The sequence below is a fragment of the Triplophysa rosa genome, linkage group LG3 (genome assembly GCF_024868665.1).
Source record: "Triplophysa rosa linkage group LG3, Trosa_1v2, whole genome shotgun sequence".
NCBI lineage: Eukaryota > Metazoa > Chordata > Actinopteri > Cypriniformes > Nemacheilidae > Triplophysa > Triplophysa rosa.
Window position 1 is genome coordinate 13,156,498 of NC_079892.1, and position 23,873 is coordinate 13,180,370.

The window sequence follows — 23,873 nt, forward strand, 5'->3', positions numbered from 1 at the left end:
CGTACAGCCAGTGCCCCCTCTGAAACGGCATCAGCTCTTATAGGGGTCTCCTGAGCAGCCAGACGGGTGGGCGGCAGGTGTGAGCGTGAAGCACAGATCAACTGTTGGACACTGTGACATAAATACACACACGCACATATTGTACTGTATATACACACACACTCTCAAAAGTGAAACCAAACTTGTAGTGCTTATTTATTACTCTTAGTTCTTATTTATTTATTTTTAATCCAATAGATTTTCAAAACGTATAGTATCAGCATAAAGGGGTATATTACTATTTGAATGACATGGACTTTACAAGTTTGGGCCAAATTTAACACAGTCAAATATCAGAAAATTTGTAATTTAAATAGGTTGAAAATGTGTTTAAAATAGGTTACAAAATTGTTGCAAATGTGGTTACAAATAATGTGAAACCCAACTCCCAATTATGTCTTTGTTTTTTCTTTTTTTATAAAACTTTTTTGTAAACGTTTACATTCCTCATTATATTTTGTACAACTATTATTGACGGTACATTCAAGACCTCTAAGAATGCACATCCACTGTACTCCCCTAGAGGGCGCTGCTCCATATTTGTGTTGGCTGGATTTAAGTCAGCGTGTGGTGCGGAGGCCGTGAGGGACTTTGGGACTCTCCAATTGCAGGCAGGCAGACTGGCTGGCACCCCAAGTGTAGCTTCTTCATCCTGGAGACAGCTGTTGTCTCTGTGACGACACTAGCGGCCAATGAGGTTTCGGGTCCGAGCGGGTCTGAGCGGGGTGGGTAGAAAGCCTATGGGTCTGAACATGATCAACTGGTGCAGAATCGGAGGGGGAAGTTGGCAGTAAACACCATTCCAAGGCCTGCTGCACACAGGACTGTAACTCTGCGGGACACAAATATACATCTTGACACTTCCTCCCATGAAAATACATTCTATATTTTATTTGTTCTCGTCTCATCAGGAAGTTCCTGTCAGATTCTATAAATGGAAGGGCTTATCGTGCTAAGTTTGGCATGTGCATAGTTTTACATTGACAATGCTGGACTTGTTTTGTCAAATGTCTTGACAATTTTAAAAAATCTTTTGAAAATCTTTATTTACAAATATATAAATAAAGATATAGATATAGATAAAAAGGTACTTTTTTGTAGGCGGGTGGCCCTTTCATGGGGGATGCCATGCTAGGATCACATGACCAGCCTGACCATTTTTAATGCGAGTAGTGTTTGCCACAATGCTAAAGTGTTCTGGGTGGATGCCAGGACATTTGAAGTTGGTTGCAAGGTGGTTGCCTGGTACATTTCAACTTACCTCCAACAATTTCAGTTATATTGGACATTTGTCCCTTCCCTTTAATACACCCCATAGGAGCGTTTACTAAATCAGAACCCCTACAGAAACGTTTGCCCTAATGCATTGTGGGATTTGCATGTACATCAAAGATTCCCTCTTCTCAATTGGTAGAGCATTGCATAAGTTGCACATAAATTATGGATTCAATAAGGGAACACCCATACTTATTAAATGTATGCCTTCAATGCACTGTAAATCGATTATCCAACGCATCTGCCCAATACATTAAAGTACAAGCAAATTTGGTGAATGTAATATTAACATCAGTAAAGGATCATGTCAAAAGTCCACACATTACGTATAAATAAACAAGACACTGTTTTTATGACAGCAACAGGAGGTGTAACTTTTTTCAAATTGTAAAATGTGACCCAGCCTGTGAAAATCAGGCTTCAAAAAATGAGCATAAAGGTTTGAATGCATTATGATTTTTATCTTTGTCATGGCTTTAGCCATTTTAATATTGAAGATGTCAAGGAGAAAATACATACTGATAAAAAAAAGTACAGTACAACTGAATGTGCTGTAGTTGCTTATAAGTGTCGTCTAATTACATAAATGTAAAAGGGCACTCCCAGCGTTATGGACGGGATATGAAAATGCTCAGAGAATGTAGTTGTTACGAATATATTGAACCATCTGTTTATATTTTATTAAACCATTGTGAGTCTAAATATCAGAAATATGTCAGTCTATGAACAAATATTCTATTATAAAAAAGGAAAATAAACATTGCTTTATGGATGTGACAAAAAAAGGAAAAGGTGTTTGGGAGACGACAAACTTTGTAGGATTTCTGTGAATTAAAATGCACAAACCTGAAGCATAATTCCCAATGAATGGAGTGGGATGTCTCTTTATAGAACATAAAATAGTTGCTTTATTTTAATTTTCTTGTGTCCATTTATGAGGAATATGTACCGTCGTGGATGTGACAATCCTGAAAATGGCACTTTCCTGACTATGGAAAATCATGCACTATAAATAAAACAAATGCTTTAATAACTTAAATGAGAGACCTCACATGGGTATTTGATCCACCAATTATTGATACAGTATCTGTGCAGTTACCATACTGTAGTACAAAAACCCTTGGTAAAAACTTATTTTTTTCATGGTAAGATTGACATTTTCACGGAATTGCCCAAAAGTAAATGTTTGAAATTAAATTAGTATTAGAAAAATATAAACAAATTATAAACAAACCTACATTCTGATTGGTGGCAACAGTCAAATATTGCTTATTCAAACCTATATTGACTCATGTTGGCATCAACAATACTCTACTCTCAAAAACTAATAGTAAAGTGATCCTTAAACATAAAGAACAGTGTTAAATATCATGGCTTGGCAGATGTGGAAAAACTATATTTGATTATGACAAGCACAGAAACAGCTGTTGTTAATGGATATTTGTTTTATAGTCACAGAACTCTTCCAGTACTATCACCAGACAGACACATGTGACATACATTCATACATTCCACACTTCTAAAGACTCGCCTCAGCATCCACTTTAAAGGTGTGATGAACTGGGCTTGTTTATTATTTTATACTGTTGTATGAGGTTTACTTATGACGTTCGAGTGGTTTTTACATTCAAAATCAATAAGTAATGGGCTATTTTCTACCCGGGTTTTGAGGCCGGCTTGACAAACGATCGTTTTGAATGGGCGTTCCGCCATGAAGACTATAAACGCTCACTGCTATGATTGGATATCAGTTTGCGTAGTAAACTTAGTTGGAGCCTTCTGTGAATTTGGTTAGAGACGTAGCGATCTCTAACAAAGCAATAGTGACGCATAGTACAAACATGTTTTATTCACGTAAGATTGCTGCTCCATTCCTTTCGGATCCAATATTGACGGCACAGCACTGCTTTTTAATTTTAGTCTCTTCGCAAATCCATCGTCAATCTCTGCCTTGTTCACAAAGGAATCCGTGGGGGGTTTTTTCCCACGTGAGCTGGAACCTCTTTAAAAATAAACGTCAACCACGTATTACTAATGTGGGAATCCGAAGGAAGGTTATGCAGCGACTGTGTTCTTCCACAACCAGGCACTGACTCCACAATATTTTGCGATCTTTAACGGCATGTTTATTGCTTGCTCGCTCTTATCTGGTTCCGCACAACTTGTGTTACTTCAGTGCTGTCATGCGCGAACCAGTGGGCGGGGCTAGAGAAGTAGTGGTTGATATTTTTCTGTGGAGGCGGTGTTCAACCTATCATTCCAGGACCTGCCATTCGCTGAGCCTGCTGTCAATAACAGTTGGAATTTCGGTGACAAGGGCAATTTCACTTCTGACACTTACAGGATGTTCGCTTGAATACGACTCCCTCTTATACAACAAAAGCTCGGGTTAAAAATTGTGGTCTTAATTCATCGCCCCTTTAACCTTAATGCTTAAATGCTTTGCATTAGTTTTATAGAAAAAATGTGTCTAATTTGTTTTCTAAATTAACATTGTAGATTTTTTAGACCACAGAGTTAACATTGAAGCACTTTTTGAAATAGTTGAAAAATCATCCCAGTTTGCACCTCATGAAGTCGGTTGAGATAATGCCCAAATATGCAAACATGTAATCTAAAGGCATAGGGTTGCTACTTATAAAGTAAACTGTTCTACATAATTACAACATTTTGTAATGTGTATCAAATAATCATAAAAATGTGGAAAATATTACAAAGAAAGAATTGACGTGTGTCTAAACGTTTGACATTTGTTCCAAAAATGGTTTAAATTCAATTATAGCATCCAGTAGGTTTCAAATTAACTGATACAAATTACATTTATATTTTATAAAAAATTACATTTACACTTTTAGCAGACGATTTTATTCAATGGACTTTAGCAAATTAGCAAACAATAAAGCGATATATGTGACCCTGGACCAACAATTTTTAGAAATTGAAATTTTGACATTATCTAAAAGCTGAATAAATAAGCATTTGACATCATCTGAAAAGCTTTCCATTGATGTATGTTTTGTTTGGACAATATTTGGCCGAGGCACCACTATTTGAAAATCTGGAATCTGAGGGTGCAAAAAATCTAAATATTGAGAAAATCACCTTTAAAGTTGTCCAAATGAAGTCCTTAGCATAGCATATTACTAACGAAAATAAAGTTTTGATATATTTACGGTATAGGAAATTTACAAAATATCTTCATCGAACATAATCTTTACTTAACATCCTAATGAATTTTGGCATAAAAGAAAAATAAATCATTTTGACCGATACAATGTATAGGCTATTACAATGTATAGGCTATTACTAAAAAATACTAAAAATGTTCCCGTGCTACTTAAGACTGATTCTGTGGTCCAGGGTCACATATCATAGCAAGGCAATAATAGTGCTATACCAAGTTCTACAATGCTGTAACAATACCTGTTGAGAAAGAGAAGGGTTGCTTTTATATATAAGTAAATAGAAGAGCAGTCAGTATACACTTAAAAAAGTTGTCAACTGCAGAGCCGGCCGTCCCTGTAAGCGAACTTAGCGGCTGCTTAGGGCCCGGCCTCCACTAGGGGGCCCCCAAGAGCACATGAAATTACATCTTTTTTTGTGATATATTCACGACACACATCCGTTTTCTCACATAGGGCCGTACCCACTTTTTTTCTGTGGTGTTTGTCAAAATTTGTGAAATGAATGACTAAAAGCAACATTGCAATATCAAAATAAGTGAGGTGGCCAATCAAACGAAAGGAGGCGGGAGTTGCTGTTACAGAACCGAGCAGTGACCAATCAAAATCAAAGAAGATGGAGCTACTGTCACATCTTTAGCTTTTCAGCAAGATGCTTCAATTTTAAAGTTGAAATAGTGCTGTGCAACACACGTCATTCTGTGAGTGAAAAAAAAGCATTCAATAGTTGTTGAACAACTTGCGTGATTCATGTAATTTATAATTATCTGTCAATTCAGCGTTTTATTTGAGACAAGGTTAAGAATAATTGTGTGCATATTGTAAATTAATTTAGTGGTTATCAAGTAAATACACTCAAGGGCTATGTGGCTTTAAAAAGGTGTTATAGGTTGTGGTTAAAAAAAAAGATTTTTTAAAATAAAATCTTTTCAAATAGTTAAATGCATTGAACAATAAATTCCACAACCTTTGTCTGGTCAGTGCTCAAAATTTAAAGGGACAGTCACCTGAAATGGGAAGTAATGAAATTATCAAATATTTTGACAATCACAATACACTTGTAATGCAAGGTTTATGTGTTTTTGTTTTTATGACAGTCCTACATCCCAAACACATCTACAACTAATAGAGTTGAGTGTGTTAGGTTTAAAGTGCATGCGTGCAAATAATCAAACATTGACAATAGACGATTTTATTGAGGGCACAGGGGGACCCCAAATAAAATTCTACTTAGGGCCCCAAAGGCTTGGGTCGGCCCTGATCAGCTGTCATGTTTAAAACTAGAAAAAATGTCAAGTCGTCAGTTTTGCAAACGTAAACATCCTTGTCAGTTGATGTTTTACAAACAAAACTGTCAATTTGTCATTCGTCAAGTTTTACACACTTCAAATAGTTGTCACATTGTCTGTTGACAACATTTACAAACAAAAATATTTGTAAAGTTGTCAAATAAGCGATTAATTATCCTACAACAGCTCTTTTAGCAATATGAAGTCCACAGGTTGATTCCATCAGGTGGAATAATGAAGGGAACAGATCGAGTGTGTGTTGAACCCGCACCTGCCTGAAAAACAACAGCAGCGTTCTCCCGCACTCCTCAAGCTTACTGATGCAGTCCACAGATGCCACACAACACAAGTGTCTTTACTACCCCTCTCTCTCTCTCTCTCTCTCTCTCTCTCTCTCATGCTCTGGCTCTCACTGGACTCTTTGTTTCATGGTAAGGCGTGTACAGCGCTCCCTCTGATTCCCGTGACTATAACAGCAGCTGGTCGAGGCTTACAGCCTCTGAAACTTCATAAATCTCATCACTGTAGAGTTTGCAGTCTGTAGTTCTTGAAAAAAGAACAATATTTGTAATGATTGTCGTCTGAAATGTGTCATGACAAGCACAGCAGCAGGGTTGCGTTGATATGTAAATTTTGGCCGATAACGATAACCTATCATTCTCTAACAGGAAGCCGATAACCGATATATTGGCCGATATACAGTATCTAAATATTCATATAAAATTCCTTAAGACTGAAACAAAAGACAAAAAGTGGACAACTGCTTTTATTTGAAAACATTTACTGCGGAAGACAATGTAACCATTGGTTCTCTTATTTTTTTTTCCTGTAGAAATTGTACCAAGCATACTTTACACTTGTAAACGATTCTTTAACCTTCAAACTTTTCTGGTATATTTTTTATGTAATAAACAAATTATTAATGTTCTTCCAGAGCAACCCAGAAAAGTATTCTTAATAGCCACATGTATAACAGGTCTCAAGACAGAAAGCATTCAGACAGCAGTCTGATTCAAACCATATGCTTTTGTTGCTATAATTTACACATTCATAAATACTGTACCTACATCAACAATGTTTTGCTAATAGCAGTAGGTGAATGATCATGACAGAAAGACTGAAAATTACTGTACTGGATTTGAACTGTGAGCAGCATGCACGTAAAGTGGTTTAACCAGTGGAAATTATTTATGAATTATCGGCTATAATATATCGGCCTAAATTTGGTTATATATGGCCGATAATTTATCGTGCATCCCTACACAACAATTGTGTAGAGGGAATTTTGTGAAGCCTTCAGTGTATAATATATATGCAGTACTGACATACTGATTATGAGAAATAATAATTATCATCGGTTAAAGAGTAAATATTACAATGTCGTTTAAATTACATTTCATGCAGTGTGTAATGTTGCTGTTTGTGAATGTAAGCAGTCTGCCAAGTTGTAAAGCCGAAAGTGAACAAATAACAAAGTTATTGGCTTGGGAAAAAATGTGTCGATTCTGAATCATGCGAACGAGTCGTCTGTCATTCTAATTTCAGTTCCGGGTCGGATTTGCGTCAGTCCGTGTAATGTCTGCCTACGTTCCATTTACGACACTGCATGTGGTAGACCAATCACAGCAGACTAGACCATCTGACCAATCAGATTAGAGTAAACTGACAGAAAGGGGATTAGACAGATGAATCGCCGAACGAATCATTTGAGAGTCAGTCAAGAAGTAAGGTAATAATAACTGCCTATTATTAGAAAATGAAAGTGTTTTTACACCTTGTATGTACGTAAACTTGTTGTTGGACACTCCATAAACCAAAGTAGGACCTCAAAAATCACAAATTATTTACTCTTTAAGTGAAAACTACGTTGTTCTTAAGAATATATCGCTATCACTCTTAGGGGCTAGGGGTGTAACGATACTTCGTATTACGATATTTCTGGATGTAACAATGTTATGATGCACATCATAGCGAGATGGGGATATTTTACGATATGTTTAATTCTATTCGTTCAGCGGTCAAGATGCTACCTACTCTGCGCCAGCACGTCACGTGTGCTTATCTCACATATGCGGTAGAGAGAGAAGTCTCTGTGAGAAGGGGAAGCACAAGACACAATCTGTGTCTCCACGTGATTTACAAAGCGTCTTATTTGACTTCACAATCGGCTGCAGGCGAGTCACACTGAAACTCATTACAAAGGCAGCACAAACGTTTTAAAATGCCAATGTTCATTTATCCGCTAACGTGAGCTGCTGCATAACGTGATATGCAACATAAAGTAAGGCAAAAGAAACCAGCGCTGTTCCGATCAGAGAAGCGATGAAGTGACTCGTACTGTAGATTAAAAGATCGAATGACATGCTAAAAATGAAGTATGTGATTTGCATGATTGAAGAAATGTAATACAGTTTATGTAATATGTCTTTTTGAAAGATTTGTCTCATTCATTACTGTCTCAAACAAAGACAGCGCAGCTTCAAAGAGACACGAGCCAATAGCGCTTGAGCGTGAGCTCTGCCAGAGCGTTTCATTGGTTGAATGTACTGAATGAACACACCCTTCACTGAACGAACGAGTCAATTGAGTCAAAATGAGACTGAATGAACTGCTACATGTCGTTCATGGTCTAATATTCTCTGTGTTACAACAATGCATATCCAGTAGTTACTCAACTTTTCTGAAAAATAAAGGTAATGACCTGGTTTAATTTAATTCCAAGGTAAAGTAAATTATGTCGAAACAGTTAAATCTTTGTATGGAACATTTAATTACACCAATTAAATGAGTTAATCCAGATAGATTTTAGTAGACTAATATAATGTAGATTTCGTCGACTAAAAATAAACTAAAACTATGATAAATTGGGATGACTAAAACTAAATTGCATTTTAGTCAAAAGACTATGACTACAACTAAATCAAAATTTACTGTCAAAATTGACACTGATCTTAATTCTAATTTCAGTTAAGCCTTAAAATGTTAAAATTCTTTATTAATTTGTATGTGCAACAAAATAAGTTACTGAAATTGTTCATCTTTTGAAAATAAATGTTATTTGAATTTCAGTTTCATTTTTGAATTTTGTTAAAAATATCGAGATGTGTATCGTATCGTGAACCCAGCATCGAGATATGTACCGAATCGTGAGCTGAGTGTATCGTTACACCCCTATTAAGGGCGGTTCCCTTTATGTCGGTCTCTCGACGTTGTGTCGAACCGACAGATTGGGGTTTGTCTTGAGAACCTATCATCTTCTGAGTATTTAGAAAAGGCCAATGAAAATTGGCGAATGAAATTTGCATGCCGGACTCCTCCCCGGATGTCCGGGTATAAGAGGGAAGCCGGCGTGCTCATTCATTCACCTTTTGTTCTTCAGAGCCTACGCATCTGATGAGCTTCTCTACGGTCTTTGGTGATCATTTTTCTGCTGGAATCTACGACGTGGTACAGCGGACGGTCCCTTCCTGCAGTGACTCTCCCCTGGGCGTCTCGGCAGTTCCGGAGGTGTTCGAGCAAATTTCCTTTCTAAAAGAGCTAAATTTCTCCAGCGTGGCTTGTCCCGCTGTTCTCATGGGTGCAACACACTCATCGAGGAGGGGGACGGACACGATGCCTGCTTCCAGTATGCTGGGGCAGACGTTGCGTCATGGGTGGCTGTGTTCCCACGGGACTCAGCCACCACCTCGTTTGCTCCCCGTTCCGTGGCGGCAGGACTACGGCCCTGCCGTCCGCTACGGCAAGCAGCGAGGGTGATATGAGGATCACTGTGAGCGATAATCCGCCAGCCACTGGCTCACGGACCGTTCGCACCTCGTCTCGCTTGTCTGACCGTTCCCCAGGAGACGGTCCCACCGTCTTATTCCTCAATCACGTATTCGGACACGATGCGTGATGATGAGACGTCTCTTGCAGCATCAGGGGGTGACGTACTGCCATCCAACTCCGACGATTCCTCGGGCTCCCTCCCTCGGGGGGTCGAGCCCAGGAAGAAGCGGACGTCGAACTGTCAGCCATGCTTTCCCGGGCCGCCGTGAGTGTTGGGTTGCAGTGCCCGCAATGCCTCTCCCGGCGCTTGTGGCTGGCTACATGGTGCCTCGGGTTTGAGCGCGGCTCCAAGCCGCGCCCGCCCCCAGTGCCGTGTTTACCGGAAGTGCATGAGGAACTTAGTAAGACCTGGAACGCCCCCTTTCCGGCACGTTTCACGTCAAGCAAAGTTCATGAGGGGCCCGCTCACCCCCCACCTGTCAGGGGGCGCGAGACCCGTAACGAGGAATCCCGCGCCCACGCGGCCTCCCAGAGGCACTGCGATTGACTACAGAGCGCGCCCGATCAGTGTTGAACTGCCTGAAGCTCTAAGGCAGTCAGCGGTCCCCCTGAAACAATTTCAGAGGCTCCTGGGATACATGGCATCCTCGGCGGGAGTGGTCCCCCTCGGGTCGATGCACATACGACCGCTCCAACACTGGCTACAGAGTCAAGTTCCTTGGAGAGCGTGGCACACCGGCAGCAGGTGTAGGACGCTTTTCTGCCGACCCACCCTAACCCCTTGGTCTCCCATGGCAGGCACGTCGTGGTGATGACGGATGCCTCCCTGCAGAGTTGGGGTGCCGTGTGCAACGGGCACGCAGTGTCGGGGCGGTGGACAGGCCCCCGCCTGCGTTGGCATATCAACTGCCTAGAGTTGTTGGCTGTGCTACTTGCACTGAGGAGGCTACTACCTCTTGTGCATGGACAAGCACGTGCTGGTCCAGTCGGACAGCACAACTGCCGTGGCGTATATCTATCGCGCTCACGGCAGCTAACACGACTCGCCCGACGCCTCCTTCTTGGAGTCAGCAGGTGATCAGCTCCCTGCGAGCCACACACATCCCAGGCGTCCTGAACCAGACAGCCGATGCGCTCTCTCGTCAGTCGACTCCTTGCGGAGAGTGGCGACTCCATCCCCGCGCAGTCCGGCTCATTTGGGAGCAGTTCGGCCAGGCACAGGTGGTCCTGTTTGCCTCCCCGGACTCCACCCATTGTCCGCTTGGTACTCCCTGACCGAGGCACCCCTCGGCATGGATGCCCTTGCGCACAGCTGGCCACGGGACAGTACGCCTTCCCCCCAGTGAGCCTCATTGCACAGGTCCTGTGTTAGGCCAGGGAAGAGGAGCATCAAGTGGTACTAGTTACGCCCCTTTGGCCTAACCAGGATTTGGTTCTCGGAGCTAAGGCTCTGACAACAACTCCCCCCTGGCCGCTCCCCCTGGCGAAGATCCTGCTTCCCCAGGGGAAGGGGCACGTTACGGCATCCCAGGCAGGACCTGGTCTCCATGTCTGGACGGGACGAGGAGATCCTGAGTGACCCACCCCCGGTCTGGTTGGGACGTCACTCAGGCTAGGGCCTCGGCCACTGGGCGGCTATACGCCCATAGGTGGTGCCTCTTCTCGTCCTGGTGCTCTTCTCGGCGAGAAGACCCGTGGAGTTGCTCGATCGGGTACGAGCTGTCCCTTCCTCAAGAGAGACTGGGGAGTAACCTCTCCCCCTCCACACTGGGAGTGTATGTAGCCGCCACGGCCGCTCATCATGACCCAGTTGCTGGGTAGCCTCTGGGACAGCACGACCTGGTCATTAGGTTCCTAAGGGGCGCGAGAAGGTGACCACCTTATCCGCGCTCCGTACGCTCTTGCGAACTAGGTGGCGGGCCTCAAGAGGCCCCGCCCCCTTCGAGCGTCTCGGAGTTGCCGCTCTTTCTCACTCTTGATAAAGACTGCTTTCCTGATGGCGCTCACCTCAAAGAGGGTAGGGGATCTGCAAGCACCCTCCGTGTCCACAGATTGCCTAGAACTCGGGCCCGAGATTCTCACGTTATCTTGAGACCCTGCCCCGGCTACGTGCTCAAAGTTCCCACCACTCTCCCGAGAGACCAGGTGGTGAACCTGCAGGCGCTCCCCACCGGGGAGGAAGACCCAACTTATCCATGTTGTGTCCAGTATGCGCACTGCGCCTCTACTTGGACCACACGCAGAGCCCAGAAGCTCTGAGCAGCTCTTTGTCTGTTTCGGAGGTCAGCAGAAGGGAGGGCTGTCTCCAAACAGAGGCTGGCGCACTGGATCGTGGATGCCCTCGTTATGGCATACCGATCTCATTTCGCCCCTGCCCGTTGGGAGTGAGGCACACTCCTCATGGGCACTGGCTCAGGGCACCTCTCTAGCAGACATCTGCAGAGCTGCGGGTTGGGCTATGCCCAACAACTCCATGAGGTTCTAATACCTACGCGCGGAACCGGTGTCAGCCCGCGTCCTGCAGGGCAGTGTGTAGGATTGGCAGCCGGTAGGGCGTACGCCTGCGAAAGCCCTTCCCCCTTCCTCTAGGGGGATCAGCGGCTATTACGCCTCCCCTCTTTCCCCCACTGGGTAAAGAACAGGCATTTTATCCATCACTGGCACCTTCCTCGGGGCAGGCTGGGCAGAGCAGCCCTGCCCCCTTTGGCCGGGGAACAGTTGAGTTATCTCCCACATAGCTCTAACCGGACCTAGTGCTCCAGACGTGGTAACCCCCCCTCCGTGGGCTGTTCCGTCTGATGTATCCTCATGAATGGTTCCCACCTCGGCAACCCATGACCTCCCTAGGTGGACTCCCACCTTGCGGTTAACTCTAGTCTGCACATTTTCCCATGAGTTCTCCCCTGATGGTGAGACCATGTGGTGTCTCCACTAATTCCTCCCTACGGTAGGTAGTGGTCTCTGCAGCGTTTTTCCCCCGGGGGGGAATAATGCTTACCCAGTGGCCCTTACGGTGCCGGGCGGCTTCTCGCCGTTAGAGAACTAGGCCTCCGTCCGTGACAGCCGGTGGCAGGGGCTTCCCAACTTTTTGGGAAAGCTCTGGGTCCCCCTTCCTCTCCACTGGATGGTCATAATTTCGCGTTAGCGCCTACGTCTGACTCGCCCAGGCCAGTCAACGTCGCTCCGCTAGAGATTGTGACGCGGCTCAGTGCTGTGGCGTCTTCCATAGGAACCCCAATCTCTCGGTTCGACACAACGTCGAGAGACAGACAGAAAGGGAACGTCTTGGTTACGGATGTAACCTCGGTTCCCTGATGGAGGGAACGAGACGTTGTGTCCTTCATGCCACAACACTGGCCGCCCACCCCAGCGGTCGGGGGAGGATGCTTAAGGCTCCTCAGACCAAAGGTGAATGAATGAGCACGCCGGCTTCCCTCTTATACCCAGACATCCGGGGAGGAGTCCGGCATGCAGATTTCATTCGCCAATTTTCATTGGCCTTTTCTAAATACTTAGAAGATGATAGGTTCTCAAGACAAACCCCAATCTGTCGGTTCGACACAACGTCTCGTTCCCTCCATCAGGGAACTGAGGTTACATCCGTAACCAAGACGTTTCCCAGATGGGGATTATTTTAAACCAGGACTACGCCTTGGTTAAATTAGGATATTTAAATTGTTTTTAAAAACATACTTTACAAAAAAACATTGCTGGTGGGCATCTTGAGACAACACAATCGCACTGATATATTTTAAGATGTATCAAGTTGTTTTCAATTAAGACACCTCTAACATTTAAGGTAGTCGGGACTAGGTTTAAACCCTATCTGGGAAACCACCCCTTAAAGTATAATTTAAGAATGACGTAGAGTTAAGAGGGTTTCGGGAAACCAAGCCCTGGCCTTTATTCTTGTTTCATGGTCTGTTTGGCGGGTATGTGAGTCGCTAATGCAAACTTATATACCCGCCAGATCCCTACGCTCTGCAAACGAACAACGTCTTGTGGTGCCATCCCAAAAAGGTAAAAAATCTCTCTCACGTACCTTCTCGGGATCGGTTCCACTTTTATGGAATGATCTGCCCGCTGCTACAAGATCAGCAGATTCTGTAGCCATCTTTAAGAACCGTCTGAAAACACATCTCTTCCGTCAACACCTGACTGATCAGTTCTGACTTCTATCTCTTTTCTACTTAGCTCTGTATACTGTGGTAGGCTATACAGTATGAGACCAGTTTTTTTATTGCACTTTGCTTTTTATTGTCCTTATGTTGTTCCAATTGCTTCCATTGTTTCCCTCATCTGTAAGTCGCTTTGGATAAAAGCGTCTGCTAAATGACTAAATGTAATGTAAATGTAATGAATACTCGATTCTGATTGACTGTAAGGTATGCATTCAAACCAATGCACAGGGAGTTCCTGTCAGTTTGTTTAATGTTTGAAATCAACTGACAAAAAGAACTGTCATTTTAACCCGTCTGATCAAAAATTACCCTGTAAACATCAATAACAGCTTTAACTTGGCAAATGACCATGGTATAAGAGGGATACTCCATGGGTAGCCATGCATTACAGGATTTTAATGCACTTCGCGGAGGTTCTTGGCCTCCATGTGGTGCATTAAAATCCTTTCATGCATGGCTAGTCGTGGATTATCCCTTACATAGAACATGCACATTTACATTGTAATTTACAATCGAAGAGTTCGTTTGCAAAAAAATTCAAAAGTCATGTTTGTTTATAGTGCAGAAATGTCAATCAAACTGCAGTTGGGGTGAGTATAACTCGAAAAGTATAACCAACACAAGAAAACATAATAACATAATTAAAACAGTTAACAGTTTTTGAAAATGAACTCTTATTTATTTAAACACATTTTATAGCCATTTTCAATTAGTCATTGCCCTTAATGTTTTTAATAATATTTATTAACCAGCTCAGTTAAATTTACAGCTATTATATCTTTTAAACAAATAAGAACTAGTGCATTCTGTTTTTATTTCAATTTTAACATAATACTTTAAAATGAATGAAATTGATTAAAATGAATAATAATAAAAATAATGCATGTAAAAATTAAAATCCTCTCTCTCTCTCTCTCTCTCTCTCTCTCTCTCTCTCTCTCTCTCTCTCTCTATATATATATATATACAGTAGTTATATATACCATAGAGGATATAAAAACAAAATAATAATTTCTATCTATAGATTATTCTATCTATGTCTCTATGGTCAATACGATTCAAATCCAGAATAAATAACATCTTAAACAGATCAATCAGCAAGCATGTAAATAAATGGCCTGACACGTGCATTAATGTTTATCAAGTTTAGTTGGTTTTCCTTACAAAGCCAACAAGTGGAAAATCCCCTAAATGACAAGTGACTAATCAGAGCTCACTTTCACAGACCCTAAAAGTGCCTGATTGGGGTCATTTACAAACAGGCAGAGGAGGGGGTCAAGCGTGGGAACACATCCTAATGTTAGAATCAGGTGTAGGCTGGGCTCTCTAATGACCCGAGCATGGACGGCACTGAGAACATCAACCCTGCTGTTGTCAGGGGAAAGAAAAGTGACTGACCATGTGACAGGAAACAGAGTGCATGACATCTGTCACCTGTACACCTTCTGAGGAAGTGACCTGCCACCTCTTACGCACCCACAGGACAAGTTCCTTTTTGTGGAGGTCGTCCTTAACTCATTATTTGACAGCAGGAGAGGCAATGATGATCTGTGAGCGGTTAGGTGGGCTTTTGATCTCCCCAGTCTTTGTTTAAGGGCGGAGGAAGGCCAGTGAAAATCTGAAGGCTGTGATTTGCTAACAACTCGAGTTTAGAAGAGTCCGAAAATTATAGATATGATAATATAATGTAAGGTATTTTGAATAAACACAGGTAACAACATTCTTCAAAATATATTTTTTTGTGTTCTGCGGAAGAAAGAAAGTCATACAAGTTTGAAATGACAAGAGAGTGATTAAATGATGACTGAATTTTTATTTTGGGGTGAACGGTCACTTTAACAACACCACATAGACGTATAAAAATATTAAAAACTTGATTTTCTCCTGCCATAATGCTTTATTTAACAACAATCAGCAAGCAACAACATTTTATTATGCACTACATGTTGCATTTTCTCTATTGCAAAACAAAAACAAGCTGCATCAGATGAAGTTCGACTCGCTCCGAAGCATCCGACACGTCCTGAAAATGCTTTAGTTTCCTAAATAGGAGATTTGTTTATTTTCCAGGGTCAAATCCCCGTTTCATTTGCAAGAGGTCGCGGCGTCTAGTTTCTTTCTTGCTGCATGTGTTTCTGATGATTTGTGCAATTAGCTCACTGTCAGTGTTGACAGGCCTATGACAAACTGTCATTATACAGCCAATATAGAGGTTTCAAAGAACACAGCAGTACACGAACACTTCAAAACTGCCCTGTCTGGTCTGCTTCCAACATCGCGCAAAGTGTTCATGTTTATTGTTCGTCCATTAAGGGAGAAGATTGGGAAATCTGAAACTAATGATGCTGGAAAAGTGGAAATATAAAAGACTGGAGGTTAACATGCAAAACTATACAATAGTAATACAACTTTTTGACATGTTTTGTTATTTATTTGCTTTCAGTTGTTTAAATGTCTAATGTGTCATTTTTGGAGGATCTACTGACAGAAATGCAATATAATATACATAACTATGTCTTCAGAGGTGTATAAAGACCTTACGTAATGAATCGTTATGTTTTTATTATCTTAGAATGAGCTATTTCTATCTACATACACCGCGGTTCGTCTTACATAGAATTCGCCATGTTGTTTCAACAGACAAACTGCTCTACAGAGCGCGTTTCGTAAATACGTTTCGTATCTCCTTCGGCAAAGAAGTGAAAACGTGACGACATCTTTGTCCTGTGTCAGCCACCGTAGCGCTTCCAAAGGGAGGGGTGAGGTGTTGGTGTGAGCCGTTGGTTGCAATTCGCAACCTCACAGCTAGATGCCACTAACTTTCATACACTGGACCTATCTAAATCTGAATTTTCTGCAGTTTTACAGATAAAATATGCCTTTTAGGTCCAGCCTGTCCCATGGTCACTTTTTCCAAAAGCAAAACTGATCTCAGGTCAGTGTGAAGGGTAATGTAATGGCATCATGCAGAGGTGCTAAAAATGCCATCGTTTTGGCTTTATACCACCCACACTATAACTAACTAGCATGGCAAGATCTGAAAGCCCAAAACTTGAACCAGAACATTTTGAAGCTGCGCTTTTAATGTGTTTCATCGCAATTCTACACACTTACTTTACAATGCTATTCTTGAACATCAAAGGGAATATCAGAGGGTACAAGAGGACATATATTATTGTTTATCAAAACATTATCAGATATGTCAGTGCTTTTAGAGACATTATTGGAATAGTCTAAAAATAAAAAACATATTGTGGTTATTTATTCACCCTCATGAGGTTTAAAACCTGTATATGACTCTTTCTTCTGTGGAACACAAAAGAAGATATTTTGGGAAATGTGTCAGTGGTTTTGTGCCCATATGGGGGTCAATGTTGTTACCAAGATTCTTCAAAATATCTTCATTTGTGTTTTGCAGCAGAAAGAAAGTCATACAGGTCTGGGATGACATGATGCTGAATAAATGATGGTGAATTTTCATTTTTGGGTGAACTATCCCTTTAAAACAGGATCAAATGCTAATTCACACTGATGCGATGAACGCCAACAAACACCAACATTCTAAATTAAAATCTAAATTCTAGATAAACATCTAAAAATCTCACAATCTAGTTGTCAGGGTAATGCTTTGAGGTTGCTAGGGTGTCATGGATGGTTGCTGGAGCGTTGTTCAGTGTTCCTCTAACTTCCAAGTCAGAGGGTCATTTGTCAGTATTAACACGGATCATGTCACAGACATCAGGGATAGCACACAACAGTTGAGTAAATAGTGTCTGGAATCGTCTCGGCGTATCAATTTCAACACTTAAATCATGGAACGACTGAGCGTCCTTAAAGGTAAACAGAACAGTAAGAGAAAGGAGCGCGCATGATTTCCAAATTTTAAGAAGCTTCCATTCCTTTTGCATGTTTTAAAATATTTGGTTGCTAACTGCTTGTTAATCCTGTGCATTTGCTTTGAAAAATATTTGTTTACCGTTGCCTTTGTCTTTTTAAAATTACACCTATTGTACATTATTGTACAGAATTTTACTACTGCACAGTAAAATCACCAGTGTTAAAAAAGGTCAAATGAACACTCACGGTGTATATACAGTATAATCATATATAATGATAAATACTGTGAGAGTTAATTTGACCTTTTTTAACACTGGCGATTATATTTTTTTCAACTTGTGCAGATGATTAACTTTTCTATCGCTTGTACTTAGATTAGCATACAATAAATTGCCTTTTGAAATATATAAATTTGCCTGAACCCAATCTTTATTCAAGAGACACTTTTTATCTTCATGAAGTCGGCGGTTTTTTGAACTTGAACTTGATGATTCAAGTGTATTTACAAGCAGATTACAAAGATTGTGGGGCCTCAATCTCTCTCTGGTTCCTGCCCGGGAGCGTGACCCCTCTCTGACGCCCTGATCCCGCCTCTCAGCGGCTTTCTCAGCTGCTGATATCTGCATTATGTGAGAATGCCTCCACCGTGGTCTTATTTTGGCACATCACTATCAATCAAACTCCTGGATGAGGAGGCCAACTTGACCCTGATGCCCCGGGTAACCTGAGGCTAAGTGAACAGGAATATATATATTTTTTTCATGCCAACTAGACCAAAGAGTGTCTTGAAATAAACTTGGAACTGGAATGGACGAGTATCATGTAATGTAGTTCATTTTTAGCTGTGTACTTCTTTGGGCCCACAAAACAGAATTTACACTTAGAACTTCTGTAAAGAGACATCATAAAACAATATTTAATGTGGATTTAAATGGATTTTGTGTTATTTTTTGCTACCAGCTTCACCAAAGTAGCTTGCAAAATATAAGACTATAGAATTAAAGGGGATAGTTCACCCAAAAACGAAAATTCTGTCATCATTTACTCACCCTCGAGTTTCCAAACCCGTATGAATGTCTTTTTCTGCTAAACACAAAGGAAGATATTTGTAAGAATGTCAGTAACCAAACAGATCTCATCCCCCATTGACTCCCATAGTATTTATTTTCCCTACTATGACAGTAAATGGGGGATGAGATTGGTTTGGTTACTGACATTCTTCCAAATATCTTTCTTTGTGTTTAGCAGAACAAAGACAGATTTGGAACAACTCGAGGGTGAGTAAATGATGACCGAATTTTTGTTTTTGGGAGAACTATCCCTTTAACCCTTGTATTGAATCGTTTCCTGTAATTGAATCACCTTTAAATCACATTTCAGATTTTTGATTTCAGAAACAATCGCATAACCGTTCAGAGAAAAAATATTCATTGCTTGGGTTTCTAAGCAAAAACGTGAACCAAGTTCACACATCTGCCCAACGATTATCAACATACCAGGATCTCAACCACAAGCAATAAGGGTTTGGACTTCATCACACAATACCAGACTCGTGGGACTTATTTATAATGTGTTTTGTGCCACAGAAGGTAAAAGGTTTTTCACACTTTCCCTCCAAGTGTTGAAAGTGTCCTGCTTTAAATGGAGTAGCCAGACGGAGCGCTTAAATCAGGTTTTCAACAACCTTTGCTGCGTCTTCACCTCTTGGGTCCTCGCTGTTGATAGCTAAGACGATCTTTAGCTTTTTTGTTTTGAACTGGATCGACTCAGATTGATGTCTTGGAGAAAGTCACTATAGTTAATTAGAGAGAAGGCTGCGTAATGTCACGGTGCACAGGGGCCCGAGGGGACGCACTGAGTGAAGGCTTTAGAGTAAAAAAAGAAGGAAAAAAAACACGAATATAGTTTTGTCTTTTTCGCGTGCTATATAATCCATTTATATTTCAGCTGGAACCATGTTGGTACATTGCGTTATCTCTCTTGCACTGGTCCACCCCATGTCAACATTTAGGTATTCAACATTTAAAGTCATTAAACTTAACATGACTAAACATTTTAATTCAATTTTTGTGTTATGAACCATTTAACAAAAATATTTATCTCTTAATTTTCTCTGTTTGTACACAATAATATTTTGTCTGCCTTAAACATTGCTGCCTTCAACTCGGTTATGCATATTTTTCAAAGAAAACATCATATACAGTAACACTTCTTTTTCATTTGTGAATTGGAAAAATATGTTTCTCAATAACTAAAGGCTAATATTTAGTCCCACATTAAATGTAGGCACAATATTCAACCCCGTCACTTTCAACCCTGTTATCCCTTCATTTTAATTGTAAAAACATTGTCTTAATTATTTATGTTAATATGTTTGTTGATAGAATAAAAACAAAATCACACAAATCAGACTAACACCGTGTCTACACCAGACGCACCGTATCCAGTGTGGACAACATTTTTAATTATAATTGAATTATATATAATATTAATTATAATTAAATTATAATATTAATTAATTATACAAATATATAAAATGAATAAACTATGAACAAAGCTGATATAATATTTAGCTTAATGTCCTAAGGGATTTTCTGAACGTTTTGTTCACTTAAAATCTTTAAACCATCTTTATAGTCAAAAATGGCAGTTATATTATGACATATTAAACACTGTAGCATTAAACTGTGTTACATTCATTGTCATGCAAAAGAAAAATGATGAAAAAAATTATTGCGTGTGGCAATTTTTCAAACTATTTCTATCATGTCAGGAATCAATGCAAACTATCCAAGAGCACACAGTAATCCACTGTATGAGCGTCAGAGATCTATTTTGGGAAAGACTGTATGAACTGACGACACATATAGTCCTCAGAGTGTTATGCAATGTTCTTTGAAGGTCAACTAAATAACTGTTCAGTTTATTCATGGTTCATATTCAGCTCAACGAATTTACTTCCTGGTTGTTTGGGGTCTTATGTACCCCTGTTCTGTATATTGAGTTTTTCCAATCGGATATTTCAGACTCAACCTGTAATATATGAAAATAAATGATACCTCAAATCCACTGAATTGAGATATAATCCGTTTTTAAAGATTGAAGTTTACCTGGAAAATCTGTAAACTGAGCTATGAAAGAGAAAACTTTGTGGTGAAGCCCATCTTAAACCACTCATCTTAAGTCAGGGGCCACGATCGAGGCCCAGCTCATTTCTGCAGACTCCTGGTAACTGAAACTACAGCACAGTTGGACAACACAGCATGATAATTGGAGAATTACAGCTGTTAGTCACACAAAATACACTGCAGTTGTAGGTCGGGGACCTGGAGGTCGAGGCACAGGAAGCCGAAGTGTAATTTAGAGGCAGCTAGTGCCAATTTCATACCCACAACCCCCTCCACCAACTCCACCTGTTAACTAGACCCTTGTCAGACAAAGACTAAACACTATCAATGAATAATTAATAACAATTCGTTTTCACTATCCTGGCATGTCTCTCGTCATTTCTATTGAGATTAATGAGACCGGGTCCTGTCTGATGTATGCTATGAAAGAAACGTTTAATGGGTCACATAAGCTTAAGCTGATCCCTGAGCGCTTAAGCTCCAAATGCCAGAGAGATTTTTTTTGTTTATCTAGAAAATGTGTTCTTACTGTTGCTCTGACATACAGTTCAATTTTCATACTATAGTTCAATGTGAATTTTTCAATTAGATTTAAAGTCCCAGTGAAATGAAAAATGACAATTCCTGCTTTCATTGTTACAGTAAAAGTTTATTAGTGTGGGTCATTCTATTTTTAAAATCCATGTGCCCTCATAATCGACATTTAAAATCAGAAAATGCACTTCCGCCCTCTAGTGACTATAAATCATAAATGACGTAAGTTAGATGGCTTGGGCGGAGCATCCATTAACTCCTCCTCAATTTGCAGTGAAAAATGCAAGCCACGCACTATTTTTCTCATTATAAATTCCGTTTCACTCGGAAATGCGTCAAAATACGGAAGTAAAAACGATTGCAACTTCCGGTTCACGGGGACTTTAACTTTATGTCGTTCTGCAGAGTACAAGTACAAATCCAGTTGAATGCAGTTAGCATTTAACTGAAAGCGAAATAGCAGTAGTATATACATATACATTATTTAAATATACAATATACGTTAAGTATACAAATATACAAACTTTAAATGTGAGTATATAAAATAAACACTTTTGTGGAGTTAGCAGTTGGACTTCTCTATGCAAATGACTATAAATACTATATATATTAACATATATATGGTGACCATTACAAGTTAATTATTAGACCTGATCTCACAGGAATTAGTAACTATTGTATGAGGTGGCTAATTCGTATGAATTTGTATGATGTGAATCGTAGGAAAACGTACAATTATTAGATAAAAGCACTAAAATGTACGGATAAGTTTGTATGAATTGATATGAATTAGCAATTCTCGATTACTAACTAGCATCCTAGTTACGAATTTCCTTGAGATTGTGATGAATTATTTCTATAATTATTGATATTAATGTATAATCACAATATACTGTATACATAATTACATCTTTTTTGTTGCATCTTTTTTTTTTACTTTGACCAGTTTGTCCTGTTTCAGTTTTCTTCAAATAAATACAAATGAAAAACAATATTTCCATTTTGAATTAGGTAGAAAAACTTATCTGTTAATAGTCAATTATATATATCTATGCATATAAAGACAACACAATCTCATGGCAAAGCGTAACTATTTTTCGATGTGGCTACGATTTTAGCTAATTTGTATGAATTCGTACAATCTCATTCGTATATTTCATTATTATCTTCTCGCGGCAGTCACATTCGGGTTAGGGGTGGGGCTTCACTATTCCTTTTATCTAGTAATCATACCTTTTTGTGCTATTCACAACGTACGAATTCATACGAGTAAGCCACCTTGTAAAATAGTTACGAATTCCCATGAAATCAGGTAGATACTGTATAGTCTAAGATTATATAACAATCTTTTCTGAGGAAAGTATTGAAGGCCCTTCATACAGGGCATGTTTGCACACTATTTTTAATAGTTCTATGTTCACATGCACACTGACGTCAATGACGCTGTTGCTGTTTTGTAGCATGATATTTTTAAGATTGGCTTAAGTTAAAAGTAGGTCAACTTTAAAAGGGTTGTAGCCTACTCCTGAATGGCTTTCAAAGTCCTCTTATTACAAAATTCATGTGCATGTAAGACTACAAGATAAAATGCACTATTTTAACACATTATTAAAAATATATATTTGCCCTAAATGATCACGTTTTGTCGCAATATTTTGTTTCTGTATTTCATAGTGAGTATTAAGCTAGTTTGTATGTGTTTCACAGATGGACAGTCAGTTTTTAGGCCACCTGTTGTGTTTTCCTGTTTTGGAGTAACCTGTCTAGTGAGGTCGATGTGCTTTCTGGTGAACAACAAAGCACAATAGTCCATAGCTCTTATGGGGGGTCTGTAAACTTAGCTCGTCAAGAACATCAAATAATCAATTTCAGAAAACTACCGATACCTAAATCATAAATGTTGGTTTTGAAATGTGTATTACAACAGCAGTGACTCAGACAAAACACTAAAAAAAAACAGACAAAAAACACTCAAAGTAAGATAAACAACTGTGCTTGGGGAAACCCCCATAGCTCATATGGAAAGTTAATCTAATGCCACCCTTCTAAAGATCCCCCCTTCCTCGCCCTTCCCTCTAAAGACCCCCACTTTTACCCCCTGCAGAGGAAGGCCAGGGTGGGGACAGTCCAACGTGATTAACACCCAGGCGGGAACAGCATGTTGGAACATGTCCCTTCCTGAGCTCGTTCCTCTGACCGACAGCGCTGTTCCGGGATCAGTTTCTCATGCCGGTTTGTTAATACACAAGACTAAGCAGAACTGATCTCAGATCAGAGAGGAAGGGCTGCTTCTTTCTCAGGTCAGTGTTGATGTGATTGGGAAGGGGCTGGAGCTGTAAGTCCTACAAAACGGGACCTGTCGAAGCTTCTGAGGATGCCCTAATTAGGGTCAAAGATTTGTTTGCAAAGCAACACAATGTGGTGGACTAATTCAGAACCAGCTCATGAGAAAGTCAAAGACTGGAAGTTTCTGAAAGCAACAGCACTAACGGTAATAAACAGCGAATTTGGACATCCGAGGTTTCGGAAGTATAACGGCGATATTTGTAATACACAATTAAACATTTTTTTATTTCCCAAACACACATTCAGTTCCTCATTTTCGAACTGATTACAGCAACATAAATAAATGCTATAGTT

General features: G+C 40.4%; 1 long non-coding RNA gene across 2 annotated transcripts in view; it reads right to left on the reverse strand.

Moving 5' to 3' along the window:
- Nucleotides 1-624: 624 nt before the first annotated feature.
- LOC130552248 (uncharacterized) overlaps nucleotides 625-23,873 on the reverse strand; it is a 32,429-nt gene continuing 9,180 nt past the window's right edge. For both annotated transcript variants that reach the window (XR_008962700.1, XR_008962699.1), the window contains exon 4: nucleotides 625-871. This is a non-coding gene — a long non-coding RNA (uncharacterized LOC130552248). The remainder of the gene's footprint in view (nucleotides 872-23,873) is intronic.